This window comes from Cavia porcellus, unplaced genomic scaffold (genome assembly GCF_034190915.1).
Source record: "Cavia porcellus strain 051 isolate PalLab524CR breed Dunkin Hartley unplaced genomic scaffold, mCavPor4.1 scaffold_18, whole genome shotgun sequence".
In the NCBI taxonomy this organism is placed as follows: Eukaryota; Metazoa; Chordata; class Mammalia; order Rodentia; family Caviidae; genus Cavia; species Cavia porcellus.
The window spans coordinates 9406690-9427123 of NW_026947501.1; the positions used below are offsets into that span (position 1 = coordinate 9406690).

At 40.1% G+C, this 20434-nt stretch overlaps 1 pseudogene; it reads right to left on the minus strand.

The window, feature by feature from the left end:
* Positions 1 to 1965: 1965 nt before the first annotated feature.
* LOC100713510 (prefoldin subunit 1-like) lies at positions 1966 to 2297 on the minus strand (annotated as a pseudogene).
* Between the last annotated feature and the right edge of the window lie 18137 nt (positions 2298 to 20434).

The window sequence follows — 20434 nt, forward strand, 5'->3', positions numbered from 1 at the left end:
CTTGTTTCTCCATTAATTTCTCGAGAAAGTTTATCAGGGTATATCAACCTGGGATGGAGGTTATTTTGCTCCAGGTTCTTCTTGACTTGATGATTTGTGTGGAGAAGTCTGCCATTATTCTGATGGGCCTTCCTTTATAGGTGATCTGTTTCTTGACTCTAACAGCTTTTAACATTCTGTTCTTACACTGAATTTCTGGGATCTTGATTATTATATGCCTGGGTGTAGCTCTGTTTTGGTTGTAGGTGGCTGGAGTTCTGTATGCCTCATGCATCAGAATATCATTTCCTTTTCCTATGTTTGGGAAGTTTTCCTTAATTATTTCTGTGAATAACCTTGTAGTTCCTTTGTTTGTATCCCTGCTTCTTCATTCATATTCTTTGTTCTCAAGTTATAGATCCTCCTGTCATATTCTAGCTTTTGTGTTGTTACTGCTCATTTCCTTGTTATTTTTAAAAAGTTTTCCCTTTCATAATCCCACATTGCAAAATTGCCCTCCAGTTTGGATAATCTATTCTTCATTTCTTTCAAGCTGATTTGCCATCTTTTCATAGAGTTTTTAATTTCCTGGTGATCTCTTTGAATCTGCTTCATGTATTCTATATTTTTTTTAATATTCTTCATCAAATTGTTCTCTCCTTTGTTTGAGTTCCTCCCTTCTTCTGTCGGTGTCTGCTTGAGGGGTGCTTAGTATCTCTTTTATTAATCTTCTTATATCTTGCTTTACTTGGCTAAATATTTCACTTTTGAACTCGTCTATGAGGTCCTGAAGATATCTCTTTATGTCCACTGGTGCCATGTCTGATATTGCATGTTTGCTCTTCTCATTTTCCTTTGTGTTTACCTGTACTGGGTCAATATTCTCAGGGTTGGGACCTGGGGACTATTTGTTGTTGCTTCCTCTTCCTATTTTTTGCTTCTTCCAGAAGGCCCCAGTTTCTTTCTTTGTTGGTTGCAATTCTTCTGATGCACGCTGGCTAGATGACCCTTCACACTGCTGTGTGCTAGTGAGTTGCTGACAGGGACAGCATATGCTGGCCCCTCCCCTCTGGCTCAGCCAAGCTGCTGAGGCCTGCACTGTATTACTTTGTGCTGCCTCACCTCTGGGTGGTGGCAGTGGCAACGGCGGCAGCAGCAGTGGAGGAGGACTTTGTGTTTCCTCCCTTTTGGATTGGTGGCAGCGGTGGTAGCATTGGTGGTTGTATTGGTGGTGATGTGGGCAGGGGAGGGGGCAACCGGTGGGTGCCAAGTCGCTCCCCTCCTCTAGCCTCCAGCCAGTCCACAGTGACAAGTCTCACCAGCGGCCGTGGGATCAGTCAAGCTGCTGTAGTGTGCACTGTCTTTCTTTGTACCCCCTCCCCTCCCAGTCAGTCAAGCTGCTGTGGCCTGCATTATGAATCAAACTTCTGGAGTTTCACTGGGTTAGTGTGGTTAGTGTGTGCCACCACTGTAGGGACTTAATTTTGGATAACCTCTCAGTTTTCATTCTCATGTTTGGGAAATTTTCAGCTATCACTTTTGTAAATAGTCTTGATATCATTTGTGTTGTCACCTTCTTTTTTGTTTATCCCTGTCAATCTTATGTTGTGTTTCTTTGCATCATCTTGCAGCTGTTGAATGGTTATTTCCTGGTTCCCTGATATTTTTTAACAAATCTTTTCTCATTTTTTTTTAGACAGAAATCTTTTATTGGCCTATCTAGACCTTCTCCTCTGCCCTGGCTCCTGTCTTCCCTTTCTGGAAATTTATGGATCACTTCAGGAGAGACAAGCATGCAAGGCAGGCAAAGCTGGGTAATATATAGAGTAAAATTAAAAGTGGCTCAGGGCAGTACAGAAAATGTAGGGTTGGTTTCTGGACCAACAGATAAAATGTCCATCTGGGTAAAGAGAGTCTGCCATGCTGCACAGGTCCTTCCACCCTTGCCAAGATGAGAGGGATCTAAAGGAAAAGTGTGCTAGAGGCTCACTGTGCTCTTTATGCCACCAGCATCTCTTGGATGTTGTCCTCAGCTTCCTTAATACTCTGCTCCAGGTAGGACTTTTTTTTGCTCTAGTTCTTTAATTCTTTTTTCTGTTATTTTCTGATTCTTCAACAGCTGATTATGAATTACCTCCTTGGGTTGAAGAATAAACATTATACATCTTCATACATGTTAGTCTCATCTACAAAGTCATAATTTCTGTATCTGTAAGATGTGCGTTTTCGTTCTGTTCAGCTGTTCAATCGGAATATCTGCAAGCTTCAATAACTTTGGCTTGAAACTCAGTGAAGGCCTTCTTCAACTCCAGATCCATGGAATCACCATGTTGGTGCACTCTATGTGCCTGAGCATTGGCAGATCTTTTCTTTCCTGTTCACTAGCTGCAATCTTGTCTTCAAGGTCTGAAAGTCTATCTTCACTTTCATTGAGGTGGTTTAAACAACTTTGGATGGAATTTTTGATTTCCTGGGTATGTCTTTTAATCTGTTTCATGCATTCTGTTTGTTTCTTTTTCTTTTCTTTTCTTTTTTTTTTTTTTTTTGTCTTTTTCCTTTTTATTGGTACCGAGGATTGAACTCATGACTGCTTGCTTGCAAGGCAGGTGCTTATGCCACTGAACTAAATCCCCAACCTCTCTGTTTGTTTCTTATATTGTTCATTCAAGGTTTCCATCTTTTTGCAGTGTTCCTTTAATTTTTAAATTATGTCTTCTTTAGATGTGTTCAGTATTCTTTTCATTATGTTTATCATTTCTTTTTTTACCTGGGAGATTTTTCTGATCTGAGCTTTTTTATAGCTTCCCAGAGTTGTTTCTTTACTTCAGTTTCTATGACTTCAGGATTTTCAGGTGTATGGCTTACATTTTTTTCTATGTCCATGTCTCCTAGGTTTGCTTGGGATAGGCTGGAGGTTTGAGATTGCATTTTGCTCTTTTGTTTTGTTATTTCCCTATATTTCCTTAGGGAAGCTGAAGGCAAAGTCTCAGTTGTTTCTTAAATGGAGAATATCTATCCCTACTGCAGATAGTTTCCCCAGTTGAGTGGTAGTCATTACATGGGCTTTACCATGTAGTTCCCAGACACTTGGGATTGCTGGGTATGACCCAATTAGGCCTGGAGGAACCTTCCTGAGGGTTCCCCAGTGATGGGGGATGTTGGGCAGGGCCCTCCAATTGAGGTTCAGAGGCTGCACCATGGGATGGAAATCTCTGCATACACATTTTGCTTGCGAGGCCAAGTGCAGGTGGCTCCAGGCCACTTGGGGTTCCCTGGTCAGAGCTCAACTGGGCCCAGGGGCCCTTCCCATGGGTCCTCTGGTGATGGGGGATGTTGAGCGTGGCCCTACCAGGCTCTGAGCGATGTGCCGAGGCTGCACCATGTGATGGCAATCACTGCACACACTTTTGGCTCAGGAGGCAGACTGTAGGCAGCTCTTGGCCATGTGAGGGTTGTTGGGCTGGGCCCAACTAGGCCCTGAGGGAGGTTCCTGAGGGTCCTGTGGTGCTGGGGGATGCTGGATGGGGCCCTACCAGACTCTGAGTGATGTGCCCAGGCTGCACCACATGATGGGGATTGCTGCACACCTCACTGGAATTTTTATTCTACTGGATAGCTGCTTGAATCTGTCTTATATATTTCATCTTTTTCCTATCTTGGGCATTCATGGATTCATAATTTTCTTAGCTCCTCTAGTTTTTTTTATCAGTCTTTGCTCTAGAGTCACTAAACATGGTTTTTATTGTGGTTGTTTTCTCTGTAGTTATCTGGGAAATTATTTCTGATTTGATTTTTTTCTAGAGCCTAATTAATTTGCTTTGTTGTTACTACTTCAGAAAGACAAGATGGATGCTTTTAGATTGTCTCATGTCATTGCCCCCTGAGTTTGCCATTGGTGAACTGCATATCTGGGATTGCATCTTTTTTAAGTGTCTTCTTCTTTTCTTTTCCAAATCCATTTTATTTCAACAAGAAAAAGAAGAGAAAAAACCCTAAAACTAAATTTCAAAAATATGTCAATCAGGGCCATTTTCTTTTCATTTTTTTTAGTTAGATTCCTGGGTTGATGCTTGTAGGCTGCCCATGGTGTATTGCTAGTATTTAGAACCCTTAGGAAATGATTATCTCTCAGCGATGTCTTCCAGGTGTAGCTGGTTTTCAGGTTTTGAGTCTGTCACAATATCCTACCTCTTCAATTTGGGGATCAGATATTGCTGTCTCCTTGGACCATCCCCTGGTCCTTTGGCACTAGCCCACAATATTTTCTATGATCCTTAGGCAATCTCGGTTTTGAAATACCAGGAAGGATGCCTGGTTAGAACAATTATGTCACTTTGGTTAATGTGGTACAATCAGCAATATCAATAGTATCAAACACAGCCTAGAAAATGATACACTGAGGTAATTTGCCATTACTTTGCCATCTTTAACTGTGTGGACCAGATTTGTGGCTACATAACAAAATTTAAAACATTAGTAGAAAATTATATGCAGCAAATAAATCCTAATATGTCAATTCTGACATGTCAATTATGAAAATTTAAAAGAGGTTAGGGCAAAAATAAAGGGTTAGAAAAAGAGGAAGAGATGAGAAGCAAGGCTGGAGGACAAAAGGGGATCACACTAACTTTGGAAAACTGGTGAAGAAGATAGGGGAGAAAGAGAGAAAGCAGAACACAACAGAACAACAACCACAAAGAAGCTAGAAACCATGTTCACACTCATAAAAACAAGATCAAACAATGAAGGAAACAAAATAATAACAAGAAACAACAAATAAGAAAATAGAAAAAAAGAAAAACAGTCCATTGTCAGGTTTGTCTCTGCTGTCCCTGGTAGGCACTGTGTGGAGACAAAGTTCAGGTTGTGTTGATTTTCCCAGGAAGTCAGCAGCAGTTGCTTTACAGTGGGGTAATGGATACTCTTGGTGAGCCTGCCTTTTATGTTCTCTGAAGTTCAGGCTGGTTTCTGGCTATGAGACTGAGGGCAGATCCACTCAGCCTGCAGCAGTCAGCGCACCTTCTGAGGGCTTGAACTCAGCTGGGAGCTGCTAGATGAACTCTGAGGTTGTTCTGAGTTCTGAGCCCAGTTGGTCCCTTTCCAAGCTGGCTCCTGGCCAGTGCTGTGTTCCATGAGTGACCGAGCCATGAGTACTTACCTCTAGCTAGTGCCATCCTTCCTGTCCACTGTTCCCTTCCACTGCATCCACACCTTGTGTCCACAGGTTTGAACTCCTCTTCTCACACAGTAAGTCTTGACTCAAGGAGAAGGCTCCACCTTCTTCTTCATTGAAGTTTCTCTTTTTGCTCTCTTTGCGGGCTTCAGTTCTCACTTCCAGTGCTTCCTATGTTCTGAGGTCCCACTTTCCTCCTTCTTGCCTTCCTCGTGATGCTATTTTCCAGTGTCTGGATGGCAACTCTCAGGTTCTTTCTCTGCTGCTTATCATTCTGCTATCTTCCCAGAAGTTAAGAATCTGTATTTCTAAAAATTCCCTCTGTTAGTCCAGGAAACCTTCCCTGTAGCAGAGTTTCCTTGTTGTTATTCACCGTACTCCAGACTGAACCCAGGGCCTTGAACATACTAGCCAAGTGCTTTACTGTAGGAAGCCCTGTAATTGGCCGCCACCTTATATCTGCAGGCAGCACCACCTTAGCCCCCTCTAGGAGTTAAGTTTGGTAGTTAAGCAGCTCCTTGCCCAGCCTGTTTAGCCCATTCAAGGATTATGTTAATCAGCCCATGTGCAGGAAATTTGAAAATTTGAATTAACCTATAACCCTCAGTCTTGCCACTGTTACTAAGTTACCTGCTGACGTCTCAGAACCCAACTCCCTCCTCCCCAATACCCTATATATTTGTTATTCTTTCCTTGAATAAATGAGACTTGATCAGATTTCTGAATTGTCTCCATTCTTCCCGTCTCTTGTCCCCTTTCATCCCCACTCCCCCTCTAGGGTCTCTGTGGACTTACCTGCAGGCCAGGACACTCTACCAGTGAGCTACTTCTGTATTCCTTATTAAAATCTCATTTTGATACAGGGTCTTATGTAGTTGCCTAGGATAGCCTTCAATTTTTTATCTCCAGTATCCCAAGTGGTTGGGATGACAAGCATGTGCTGATACACCTCACTCGTGGTTGTTTTTAGTAGACTATTTTTTAAACAGCTATTTTAGGTGAACAGCAAAATTGAATGGAAAGTACAGTTTCTGATATCCCAAGACTGGAAGACAAATTTGACAGGGAAGAGAAGAGCACAATGATGTATTCCTTTTTCTTTTTTAATTTTATTTAAACACAGTGGTATATTTCAAGTAAATTTCAAAGAAGACTAGGCAATCTATCATAATCTCTCTCTCCTTCTCTCTCACTCTCATTCTTACTCTTCCTTTATTTTACTTAAAAAAATTGAAAGACTAAAAGACCCTATCACAGTGCTAATAATCATGGCTAGTTGGTGACAACATCAAATGAAATATACTAATTGTTAACCTTTAAAAAATTTTTTTTTGCTACAAGGTGTGTTTTATTTTCATTCATCATACAAATAATTTTCTGTAATATCCCAGAACAAGCCAGCGAATTTCCAGTCTGATTTGGGGAGGGGATGCCCTCAGAGACCCATGTGCCGGTGGCACTGACAAGAGGGTTCACAGTGCAGCTTGTGGCTTGTGTCCATCTTGCAAGTGGCCCTTTCCCCTCATCACAACGGGGTCTTGGAGATGACTGGAGTGAAGAATGCTCTAGGCTCTTAGAAAATCAACCCCCACTTTGCCTGTTCAGTGGATGGGTTCTTTGTTCTCCTGTGTGTCTGTCTTCTTCAGTTGGGCCTTATGGAGCCTGGTGGTTTCCCACAAGGCTGGCTTGTCTCCCAGTATTTTAAAATAATCCGAGGTGTCTCACTCCAAGCCCAGGCCCTGGTGCCCACTCATGTTGCTGCAGCAAGGGATCAATACATTGATAATCTTTGTGGCACGTCTTGCCTCATTTTAACTTTGAGAATCAAGATCTTAAATATCTAATGAATCATTTATGAGAATGTACACAGCACAGCAGTTTCATTCCCAGAAGTGGTTTTTCTGATTTTCATTGCAATTTCTTAAAGTTCTTGATGCATGTTTATTAAAGCATAATCTTTTTTCTTGAATATTCTTGAATAAAACTTTCTCTTTTGTGCTGTTCCCTGGCAGAAATAATATTCATTGGCACTGTTAGATGACATTTCAAAAGTGTCTGATGCTTTCTCTATTCTTAGATTTGTATTGTATTTTCCACCACACATACATAGCATCTTTTTATAGGCTTCTCCCCCTTATATTCTTTCATAATAAAAAGAATGCTAGTTTGCAGTTCTTAACCTTTTTTAAAAAGGATTTTATACATTTATGTCTGTATTTTTTGGAAATGTTTTATTAGAAAATGGTTCATGTCATTTAACAGTAATCTTTGCTACTAGATCTCTATTCAAACAACCACATGACATTTTGACAAATTATGACATTTCAGTGCATTTTCAGCTCTTTTCTATTATTAGCTTCTGTGATTTATTCTTTTGAAAAAATCTATTCCCTGTTTTTCTATTCTAGGTAATTTTTTTGTTAAATACCTCAGTAAAATTCATAAATGCTTTCACAGAATTGGTTCTCAGTTTTAAATAGTGTCACGGTTCTCCTAGTTTTCAGAATGTCTGTACTGGAAATACCAGTAGATATGGGCTTGGAAATACCTATAGCTTTTCCTGACTTGAAATACTCTTGAGGAGTGGGAGTGAACATCAGTGCACAGAGTGCTTGTCTAAAAGGTGGGCTCTGGGTTTGATCGTAGCATCTTCAAACAAACAAACACACACACACACAAACAAACCCTCTTGAAATAACAGTCCAATTCCTCAAGTGGGAGTCAGCACCGAAAATAAGTCTATAAAGTGCTTTGCACCCAGTTCTTCATAAGCTACACAAGCTGCAGATGTGGCCTGTTGTAAAGAGTCAGCTGAGGACTCCGTAGATGTGGTGTGGTGTGGTGTGGTGTGGCTTGGAGGGAGGCCAAGTCTTGCAGCTGGAGAATGTAGGTGCATCTTCTGTATTGTTCCCAAGTCTATGAACCCAAGCCCATCAGTCCAGTTCCCAATGCTATCAGCTCGAGTATAACATGTACTTTTGTTTAGCTGTCTTTTGGACTTCTTTAAGAAAACCTTTGTTCCCTTTAAGCATGTAAGACAAATATTCCTTTAATAAGCAGAGTAGGCTGAGTGTAGTGGCACATAGCTGTATTCTTAGCACTTGGGAGGCCGAGGCAGGAGAATCACTGCAAATTGGAGGCCACCCTCCATCACACAGTGAGACTCTATCTCAGAAACACGAAACAAACACACACACACACACAAACAATAAAACCTTTCAGCCCTTTCCTCGTGTCATGGATCTTCTTTCATGATGTGACATGAGTCATCTGAGATCAGCCCCAATATTAATAACTGGAAAACTACATCCCTTAATAGATTTGGTCTTTATTTTTTTCATTTGCTTTTGATTGATTGATTTGAGACAGGGTCTCACTATATAGTTTAGGTTGGCTTTGAATTCACTATGTAACCCAGTTTGGCCTTGAACTCACAACAATCCTCCTGCCTCAGTCTCTTGAGTGCTGGGATTACAGGTGTGTACTACCATGACCAGATTTGCTTTTTAAATGTTGGTATGCTTCTGCCATACGTAATGATCACATCCATCATGGGGGCTTGCTATAGGTACTTGGCACATCTTAATTCTTTTTTCAATCCTTTCTCCTCCCCTCCCTCCTGCTTCCTTCCATTTCCTGGTTACCTTTCCATTTGTAAAATGTCTTTCTGTTTTCCCAAAACCAATAAAGGCACAATGCTATGTCTCTCCGTCTGGCACTGAGATAGTATCTCCTCTGTTACTGACCTGATGAGATCCTGCTCCGTCATCTCTGGCCTGAGTTGTTTCACAGCTTCCCAGCTCCCATCATCTTTCTTAACTAACAGTCAGAGTTTTCTTACTAAATCATAATTCAGAGCTTGAAGGGGTGGCATAAGGCTGTAATCCCAGTCATTGAAAAGCCCAAGGCCAGCCTGGGAAGTTTAGTGAAACCATGTATCAAAATAAAACAATCAAAGATGCTAGAGATACAGTTTGGTATAGAGCACTTCCCTGGACAGTCCCTGCTGCTGGAGGAGAGGGCAGAGAACAAAACTCTGTGGGTTATGGTCTGAGAAGTCCCCTTTCTATTCTTGTGATGGGTGTGGGACAGAATGTGCACATCACTATTAGAAATGGCCCTAGTTGCCTAGCTTTTTCAACCTCCGTGAATTTATCATTCAACTGGTCCGGTGATAGGTAATAGCTTAAGAACACTAGAGCTGGTTTTTCTCTGTCTCTCATACTGAGGATCGAACGCAGAGTCTTTATGCTGAGCTATGTTCCAACCCCAGCATATTTCTTAAACCTGCAGATGTGTGCCACCATGCTCAATGTTTTAACATTCTGGAAAATCATCCCCCCCCACCTTTTTTTTTTTTGTCTTTTTGAGACAGTATTTCACTATGCTGTTCAGGCTGGCCCTTGCATTCACTTTGCATCCCAGGCTGGCCTCGAAATCACAGAGACCCTTCTGCCTCAGCCTCCCAAGTGCTAGGATTACAGGCATGTACCACTATACTTGGTGCTGGTACATGCCTGTAGGAAGTTACCTGTCTTGACAGCATGGTGAGTATTTGACATCTGTTTCACAAACAACAGAGGTCATAGTATGAGACTCTCTCCCCCTGGTCGTCTTAGCAGAAGATGTTGGGGAGTTTGCCTGCTATGCTCCAACCTTCATTTCACTCACAGCCCCTCCAAGGACGAGTACATGAAAGACCCTCTGTCCAGGTAACAAGTAACTGAGCAGAGAGGGCCTTTTGATCGTGGTAACCAATTGAAAGCCCGGTCCAATCTGATCATCTTCTGAGTGTCTGAGCTGAGATTCGGACTGAGGTAAGAAGTGGTGGCGGACTGAACTGAGGATCATTCTGAGTCAGAACCAGAGTCCTGATGGCAAAGTGATGAGCCCGCCTAGGGAACCAGCACCAGCGTGATGAGACAGCAGATAGCAGAGAGGGTGGAGGAGAGCAGCTCTGGTGACCTTACAGTCCCCGAGATTCTGCCACCTTTTCTACATTTGCATTTGTAAGACTCCCCATTGTCCCTTTTTTGAATCTCTGTTTTCATTGCATCTATTAAATGAGAAATGTCTATTCTTTAAAAAAATGAGCAAATCATATGAAAAATTTTACAGAAAATTATTTTTTCCTTACCATATACTTTTTCTTCCTATTTCAGTGTTGTAATTTAGTGAATGTTTTGAATTTATAATGATACACAAATCGCTGGCTGCTTAAAGTATGGTCAGGGTACCAACAGTATGGATATCTCTGGAAGCTAGTTAGAAATTTGAAATCATGACCAGGTGTGGTAGACAAGCATGCTAGGAGGCTGAGGCAGGAGGATTGCATTGCCCTGGGCAAATTAGTGACAACCTGTATCAAAAGGGAGAAAGAGAGAGAGAGAGAGAGAGAGAGAGAGAGAGAGAGAGAGAGAGAGAGGAAGAGAAGAGAGAAGAGAAGAGAAGAGAAGAGAAGAGAAGAGAAGAGAAGAGAAGAGAAGAGAAGAGACCTGTAATCCCAACACTCGGAGGCTGAGACAGGAGGATCATTGCAAGTTTGAGGCCAGCCTGGGTTACAAAGTGAGCTCAAGGCCAGCCTGAACTGCATAGGAAAACCCTGTCTCAAAAAGACAAAAAGAAAAAAGAAGAGTTGGAGATGTAGCTTAGGCTGACAGCCCCAGGTTCATTCCACATACACAGAGCAGACCTCCTAAGTCAGAATCTGGTTTTTAACAGGATCTCCAGGTGAGCTAACATGCAAATGCAAGTTTGAGAAGCTGGACTGAAATCTATTCTACATATTTCATCAAATTAGCCTTCTTGTTTTCATCGTACACCCGGACTCTGACTCTTTTGCTCTCAGAACAAGTGAAGCACCCTGGCCCCAGCCTTATCCCTCAGTAAGATGAACCTCTGCTACCCTCAAATCTTCCCTCTTTGAACACGCTGGACGAGGCTTGTGTAAGCAAAGATGGCCACAATCTGCCCAAGTGCCCACTCTAAACTTCAATGCGCTCTCATTGTGATACTAAGAGCTCCAGCACAGGGCACATCTAATGCTTCTGTAAGCACATGTACACTGTGCATCATTTCGTACCTGCACAGTCACTTAAGCTCCACTTTGTCCATACACTCCTTTCTTTTTGGAAAAAAAAAAGAAAGAAAAATGTGAATGATTAATGACACTCCTCTGAGGCACTGTAACAGTGAAATGTCTCTTTGTCAAGGCTCTGTGTAGCCAGCATCACTGTCTCTTTCCTGGGGTTGGGCTGCCTATGGTGGTCCACTGTGCTTCTCTTCTGGACTACATTTTCTCTCTCTCTCTCTCTCTCTCTCTCTCTCTCTCTCTTTTGTCTTAGTGAGACAGGGTCTCACTTTGTAGCTCAGGCTGGTCTCAAACTCACAACGATCCACCTGCCTCAGCCTCCTGAGTGCTGGGGTTACAGGTGTAAACCACCACACCCAGCTTAGACTACATTTTCCCTTTAGTGCCAATCTGTGTCTGTTCCCGTCTCGTATGCAGGTAAGGACCACACCAACTGGTGACAATAATGTGCTTCAGAGACGAGTTCAGTTCCCAAGTTTCCTGTTTAGGGGCTACTGCTGCCCCCCTACACTTCAGATTATGGCTGACCCATGGTCATTTAAAAAAAATAATTTGGGTCTTATCGGGAGAACATGGCGGACAGATAACAGCAACTACCGGAGGCTCTCTGAAAGGCTCAGCTCAGAAGTCAGGAATGATGCAGACTAAGGAGACATGAGCCGGTAGAGATATGCTCTGCTGACTCAGGAACGAACTGGGCTGAGAGAGACCAACTTGGAATGCATTCCTGGCGCTAAAATAGGAACAGAAAAGACTCGGTGTGGAGGCTGGACCCCGCACCATTGGAAAGCGCGATTTGGGTTTCCCGCCCCTCGGCGGCTGGCTGCCTTCACAGCGGCTTGGCAAGGAGAGACGCGCAGAAGCTCTGGGAACGGGAGTCTGTGAACGGAGTCGAAAACAGGACGGACAAGGAGGCGTACACTGACTTGTGGCGAGGTGAGTGAGAGAAACTGACACTCTACCATAGTTTGACTCCAGCGGAGGACTTTCTGGGCTCGGGCAGTCCTGCGGGAGCAGGGCACGGTGGCAACTCCAGCCAGACATTCCCCTCTCGGACGGGATTGGTGAAAAGTGCCTGGCCTGCGTGACGCTGCGGGAGGACTTGGTAGGCTGGCCTAACCCAGATCCCCGAGGGGCGACTGACTCCTGCGTAGGCTGCCTAGTCCGTAACTCCCTGGTGTGCAGCGGTGAGCGGGAACACCTAGCCAGCGCAATTTGATCAGGCTGTGGCTGACAGGTAGGGAAGCTGGGCCTCCTATATAAGCTTGCATATATATAAGGAACAGGGAATATGGGGAAGGGAAGCAACAAGAAAGGCTCCTCGGCCCCCAATTCAGAGAAACAGGCAATAGCGGACACCGCACCAATAGACATTAAGTGCCATATAGAGAGCCTCATAGACCAATTCAGGAATGAAGTTATCAACGACCTGAAGCTAGAAGTATGCAGAATAGTTAGAGAAATGCTAAGCACCACCCAGGAAAAAACAGATGGTGGAATGGAAGAACAGAAAAAGAGGGGAGAATTGTTTGATGGAGAAAACAGAGAAAGCATAGAGTACGTGAAGCAGGTTCAAAGGGACTATCAGGAAATTAAGAAGTCTATCCAAGACTGGCATAACAGCTTGAAAGAAACTAAGGACAGACTATCTGAACTGGAGGGCAGACTTGTAATATGGGAGAATGAAATGAAAAACTTCTTAAAAATAACAAAGAAGCAAACAGCAATAATACAAAGACAAGAAGATGATAAGAGGAGCCATAACTTAAGGATTAAGAACATAAAAGAAGAAGTAGGGACACAAACAAGTGAACTACAAAAGCTACTCACAGAAATAATCCAGGAGAATTTTCCTAATTTAGCAAAAGGTAAAGATACTCAGATGTATGAGGCATAAAGGACCCCAGCTACCTACAACCCTAACAGAGACACACCCAGGCATATAATAATAAAAATTCCAGAAATTCAATACAAGAACAGAATATTAAAAGCTGTCAGAGATAAGAAACAGATCACTTACAAGGGAACACCCATCAGAATTACAACAGATTTCTCTGCACAAACCATCAAATCACGAAGGGCGTGGGGGAAAATAATTCAAGCTTTGAAAGATAATAATCCCCAGCCAAGATTGAGATATCCTGCACAACTGTCCCTGGAAATCGATGGAAAAACAAGGTGCTTCCAGGATAAAGAGGAACTGGGGGAATTTGCAACCACCAATTCAACCCTACAGAAAGTATTGCAGGATATTCTAAAAAAAGAAAAATACAAAGAACCCAGGAATAGTGGCGGGGAGGCCACAACGAATGGAGCAGAGAACAAAATGAAGAAGACAAACTGACAGCTACTGACAGAAAAAGAGCTCAGCAGAAATGAGACAGAGAAGATTGGATGATAGGAACAGTTATTTTGGAGAAAAGGACATCTTAATAGGTAATACTGATTTAGTATCATCTTGTTTTGAGTCTCATCTAGCTTTTGTTCTTCTGTCTCCAATGGTCTAAACAGGTTGTATCTTATTGGATTTTATTATGTACGATAGTATAAACAAAAACCTTTTAAAGACAAGGAGATTATACAGAAACCAGTGTTCATTTTCTGTTAGTCGATTCTAAATACACTGTAATGCTGTCATTCTCTTAAATGGTTTTACATTGTTTTGATATACTTAATGCTACAGTATACGAAGTTGTACTCAAGGACTTCAAGGAAAGAGTCAATATGGTAACTACTTTTGGGTTGGAATTATCTGGTGGTGAAACACTATTCTGCTTAAATGGTTATGTTTTGATCTGCGCTGTTTCGCTGTTATGCCCTCTTTTTTCTCAATCTCCACTCCATTATTTACTTTTTTATTTTTATCCGTTTAATTAAAGGGAAAAAAATAGCAGGATATAATATAGTAACCCACTTTGACTTTCTATTATCTCCATTTGAAGCCCTGTATTAGTCTCACCATCTTGTTTTTGACTGATGTTCCCCTATTCTGTTTTGCTGGATAGTATCAGGTTCGAAAGTTTAGGCATCAGCTGTGAAGATAATGAGATTCATTATAACGCCGATTCCTGTTGACTTTTATCTACTTTTGAAGACCTACAATGTCTCCAATGTTTTGGTTTTGTCGGTTTTGTTCTTTACTGTTTTGTTCAATTGTATTATAACTAATGATATAGGCAATTCTATTAGAGATAGTGGGAGGCATTATGGTAACCATTGTTGATCACCTTGTATTATGCTTTTATATTATCTATTATGTCCACTCTTTTGACTTGACCGATTCTGTTCTGTTATGTCTCATTTGGTTTTACTCTCTTCCAAAAAAGCAATAAGAACCGTGGGAGCAATGAAATCCAAAATGTGTAATAGTCATTGTACAAAAGAGAGGAAAAGAAAGTGCTCTAAACTATATGACTGCATGTATATTTAAGTGTATAAGATAGAAAATGATATCACAGAGTTTTATTGGATCATTGAACAGAACTGATTGCAGTATCATTGTTGGAATGTCCACTCTACAAGCTTTAATTTTGTGACTTGAACAATTATTTCTAAGATGGCAATATGTAATCCATTAAGTAATGATTTCCTACTGTTCATTTTTTTCTTCTGTAAATCTGTATAACTTGTACCCTTTCACTGTTTTTTTTTTCTTTTCTCCTTAAATAAAAAAAATTGAATACTAAAAAAAAAATTTGGCATCTCTGGGCATGGTGGTGCACACCTGTAATCCCAGCATATGGGAAACTGAGGCAGGAGGATCACCGCAAGTTTGAGGCCAATTTGGGCTAGGTAGTAAGTTCAAGACCAGCCTGAACTATACAGGGAAACCCTATCTTAAAAAAATTATTATGGCTTCATCCCACTCATGAATACCTATTACAATACAGAATATATACTAGTTTGTCAGTCCACTAGTTACAACCTTATTTATATTGGAAGGCTCTGATTTCTCTGGCCCAGCTGGAGTTAGGAACCAGCAGGAAGAGAGTGGAAGCGATGTGCTCCTGTGCTTCTGTTTAGATTCCCAGCACACTCTGATGAGGTGCAGTCATTTCACTGACACTGGACTATTCATGACAGTGCAAGGTGTTCCATGTAAGTGAATAACATCTACACACAGATGTTTGATCTGTCTTAACCCAATTGTGCTGCTACAACAAAACACTACAAATGTGATAAAATATAAACAAAACTCAAAAAGTCTGCATCCCGTAGGATGGACTCCCCGGTTCTGCTGTAGACTGCCTCCTAATGCTCTTGCCAGTGTCACTGGTAAGTAAACTGTGTGGACTTTAAACATGCTTTCATTAGTACATGTTTGCAGTGCACAGTGTTTACATTTGTGTTCATAATACATCTGAATTCTTTTTATGTCCCCTTCCCCTCCTCTCTCCGTCTTTTGACTTTCTTTTTTTCTGTGACTATAAAGGTTTATGTAACCTCCTTCATAGTGGAATATGTCATTAGGGCATCTCGAATCTTTGTTCCAGGCCATGTCACTCATGTATGGTTCAGAGTAAATTGTTATTTTACGTCAACAAAGCAAATGAACATGTGGTCCTTTAGGACCTACTTCTTTAACAACCCATCCCTCTGTGTGTGTGTGTGTGTGTGTGTGTGTGTGTGTGTGTGTTGGGGAACTGAATCGAGGATGTTTGCACTGAGATATTTTAATTTGTTATTTTTTTAAAAATTTTATTTAAAGAAAGACTAAAAAAACAGAAAATAGGTAGAAATAATACATATGTTAAGAGAAAAAAATAAGCACTAAGAAATCACTAGTTGATGTTTACATATTGTTGTTTTACAAATAGTTGTTCACGATACAAAAATGGAACATGTAAATTGGGAATTCAAACAGCAAGACTGCAAACAGGTCTGCTCAACTGTCCAACAAAAACTTAGTAACATGGTTGTCAGTCCTATACACTTAAACATGCATGCAGTTATCCATATCTTCATTTATGTTGAGATTAAACAAACTAAAGCATGTTAAAATCATTCTGAACAAAGAATATTAGTATTGCTAGATTTCACATCATGGCACTATGTGATCAGCACTGGGTACTGTAGTGTCTTTTTTTAAAAACTGAATTTAAAGAAAGACTAAACAGGGGTTGGGGATTTAGCTCAGCGGCATAAGCGCCTGCTTGGCAAGTGTAAGGTCGTGAGTTTGATCCCTGGTACCACCAAAAAAAAAAATCATTAGTTGATGATTACAGATTGTCCTCTTACAAATAGTTATTCAAGATACTAAAATGTAGCATATAAAGTGGGGATTCAAACAGTGAGACTGCAACCAGTTCTGTTCAACTATCCAACAAAAACTTAGAAACATGGTCATCAATCCTATACACTTAAACATACATGCAGTTGTCCATATCTTCAATTATGTTGAGACTGAATAAACCCAAGCAGGCTAATATCACTCTGAACAAAGAATAATACTGTTGCTGGGTTTCACATTATGACACTCCAGGATCAGCACTGGGTACTTCAGTGTCTCTTTTTCTTCAAAGTATCTGTTCATTTTATCATGTGTCATAAGATCAGTTCTCATAAACTATTTATAGATTCTACACATGCATGAGTCTTAACATGTATTTCTATCCTTTTTATATTAGAGGGAGAAACAAAACAAAGCAAGACAAAACAAAACATACTCCTATAAACACATGAAACAAACAAACAAAAAAAACCATATAAGACCATTGTACAAAGAGTTCTACCATGGTTCCTCTGTTTTCTCTTGTTATCTCCAATAGAATTGGCTATATCATCAGACATAGTATAATTGAATATATCAGTGCATATCAGTATTAATAAAAACACAACTTTGTATATAGTATAGAACTTCAAAAACCAGCAGTTATCAAACCAGAATTGTATCGTAGAGTCTTGTCATCTTCAGTGTAATTGCCTATACACTCAGACTTGATACTATCAATCGTATCAGTTTTGAATAAAATCTTCTCTGCCTCATTTCTGTTATGCTCTTTTTTTGCCATCAGTTGTCTGCTTATCTTCTTCATTCTGTTTTCTGCTCCATACATTGAGGCCTCTCTGCCACTGTTCCTGGAATCCTAATACTTTTCTCTCTCTCTAGAATGCCCTGCAATATTCTCTGTAGAGTTGGATTGGTGATTGTGAATTTTACAAGTTCCTCTTTGTCTTGGAAACATCTTGTTTATGCATTAATTTCTAGAGACAGTTTATCAGGGTATATCAATCTGGGGTGGAGGTTATTTTCTTTCAGGGCTTGGAATATTTTGCTTCAGGTTCTCCTTGACTTGATGGTTTGTGTGGAGAAGTCTGCCATTATTCTGATGGCCTTCCTTTATAGGTGATCTGTTTCTTGACTCTAACAGCTTTTAATATTCTGTTCTTATATTGAATTTCTGGGATCTTGATTATTATATGCCTGGGTGTAGCTCTGTTTTGGTTGTAGGTGGCTGGAGTTCTGTATGCCTCATCATCAGAATATCATTTCCTTTTCCTATATTTGGGAAGTTTTCCTTAATTACTTAATTCTGTGAATAGTGTTTGTAGTTCCTTTGTTTGTATGCCTGCTTATTCATTCACAATCTTTATTCTCAAGTTATAGATCCTTTTGTCTTCTAGCCTTTGTATTGTTATTGCTTGTTTCCTTGTTATTTTTAAAAAGTTTTCCCTTTCATAATCTCACATTGCAAAACTGTCCTCCAGTTTGTATAATCTATCCTTAGTTTCTTTCAAGCAGATTTGACATCTTTCCATAGAGTTTTTAAAAAATTTTATTTAAGGAGAAAAAAAAAGCAGAGAAAGGGTACAAGTTATACAGATTTACAGAAAAAAATAAACAGTAGGAAATCACTAGTTAATGGATTACATATTGTCATCTTAGAAATAATTGTTCAAGTCACAAAATTAAAGCTTGTAAAGTGCACATTGCAACAGTGAGACTGCAAACAGTTCTGTTCAATGATCCAACAAAACTCAGTGATATCATTATCTATCTTATACACTTAAATATACATGCAGTTATATCGTTTAGAGCACTTTCTTTTCCTCTCTTTTGTACAATGACAATTACCCATTTTGGGTTTTGTTGCTCCCACAGTTCTTATTACTTTTTTGGAAGGGAGTAGAACCAAATGTGACATAATAGAGCAGAGTCAATCAAATCAAAAGGGTGGACATAATAGATAATGTAAAAGCATAATACAAGGTGATCAACAATGGTTACTATAATGCCTCCTGCTATCTCTAATTGCCTATATCATCAGTTATAGTAAAATTGAACAAAACAGTAAAGAACAAAACTGACAAAACCAAAACATTGGAAACATTATAGGTCTTCAAAAGTAGATAATAGTCAACGAGAATGGGCGTCATAATGAATCTCACTATCTTCACAGCTGTTGCTTAAACTTTTGAACCTGGTACTATCAAGCAAAACAGAATAGGGAGACATCAGTCAAAAACAAGATGGTGAGAGTAATACAGGGCTTTAAATCAAGATAATGGAAAGTCAAAGTGGCTTACTATAATATATCCTGCTATTTTTATTTATTTTCCCCTTAATTAAAAGGATAAAAATTAAAAAGTAAATAACGAAATGGAGATTGAGATAAAAGAGGGCATAACAGCAAAACAGCGCAGATCAAAGCATAACCATTTAAGCAGAATAGTGTTTCACCACAAGATAATCCTGACATAAAAGTAGTTACCATATTGTCTCTTTCCTTGAAATCTTTGAGTATAACTTCATATACTGTAGCATCAAATATATCAAAACAATGTAAAACCATTTAAGAGAATGACAGCATTACAGGGTATTTAGAACCAACCAAGAGAAAACGAACAATGGTTTCTGTACAATCTGCTTGTCTTTAAAAGTTTTTGCTTATACTATCCTACATAATAAAATCCAATAAGATACAACCTGTTTAGACCAATGGAGACAGAAGAACAAAAGCTTGATGAGACTCAAAACAAGATGATACTAAATCAGTATTACCTATTAAGATGTCATTTTCTCCAAAATAGCTGTTCCTATCATCCAATCTTCTCTGCCTCATTTCTGTTGAGCTCTTTTTCTGTCATTAGTTGTCAGTTTGTCTTCTTCATTTTGTTTTCTGCTCCATTCATTGTGATCTCTCTGCCACTATTTCTGGATTCTTTTTATTTTTCTTTTTTAGAATATCCTGTAGTATTCTCTGTAGAGTTGAATTGGTGGTTGCATATTCCCCTAGTTCCTTTTTATCCTGGAAGCACCTTGTTTTTCCATCAATTTCCAGGGATAGTTGTGCAGGATATATCAATCTTGGCTGGAGATTATTATCTTTCAAAGCTTGAATTATTTCCCCCCACGCTCTTTGTGATTTGATGGTTTGTGCAGAGAAATCTGCTGTAATTCTGATGGGTGTTCCCTTGTAAGTGGTCTGTTTCTTATCTCTGACAGCTTTTAATATTCTGTTCTTATATTGAATTTCTGGAATTTTAATTATTGTATGCCTGGGTGTTGCTCTGTTTGGGTTGTAGGTGGCTGGGGTCTTGTATGCTTCATACAGCTGAGTATCTTTACCTTTTGCTAAATTAGGAAAATTCTCCTGGATTATTTCTGTGAGTAGCTTTTGTAGTTCATTTGTTTGTGTCCATAATTCTTCTTTTATGTTCTTAATTCTTAAGTTATGGATCCTCTTATCATCTTCTAGTCTTTGTATTATTGCTGTTTGTTTGTTACTTTTAAGAAGTTTTTCATTTCATTCTCTCATATTACAAATCTGCCCTCCAGTTCAGATAGTCTGTCCTTAGTTTCTTTCAAGCTGTTATGCTAGTTTTCGATAGAGTTTTTAGTTTCCTGGTAGTCTCTTTGAACCTGCTTCACGTATTCTATGCTTTCTCTATTTTCTCCATCAAGCAATTCTCCCCTCTTTTTCTGATCTTCCATTCCACCATCTGTTTTTTCTTGGGTGGTGCTTAGCATTTCTCTAACTATTCTGCTTATTTCTAGCTTCAGGTGATTAATAACTTCATTCCTGAACTGATCTATGAGGCTCTCTAGATGGTGCTTTATGTCTATTGGTGCGGTGTCCGCTATTGCCTGTTTCTCAGGATTGGGGGCCGAAGGGCCTTTCTTGTTGCTCCCCCTTACCATATTCTTTGTTCCTTATATATGCAAGCATTTATAGGAGGCCCAGCTTCCT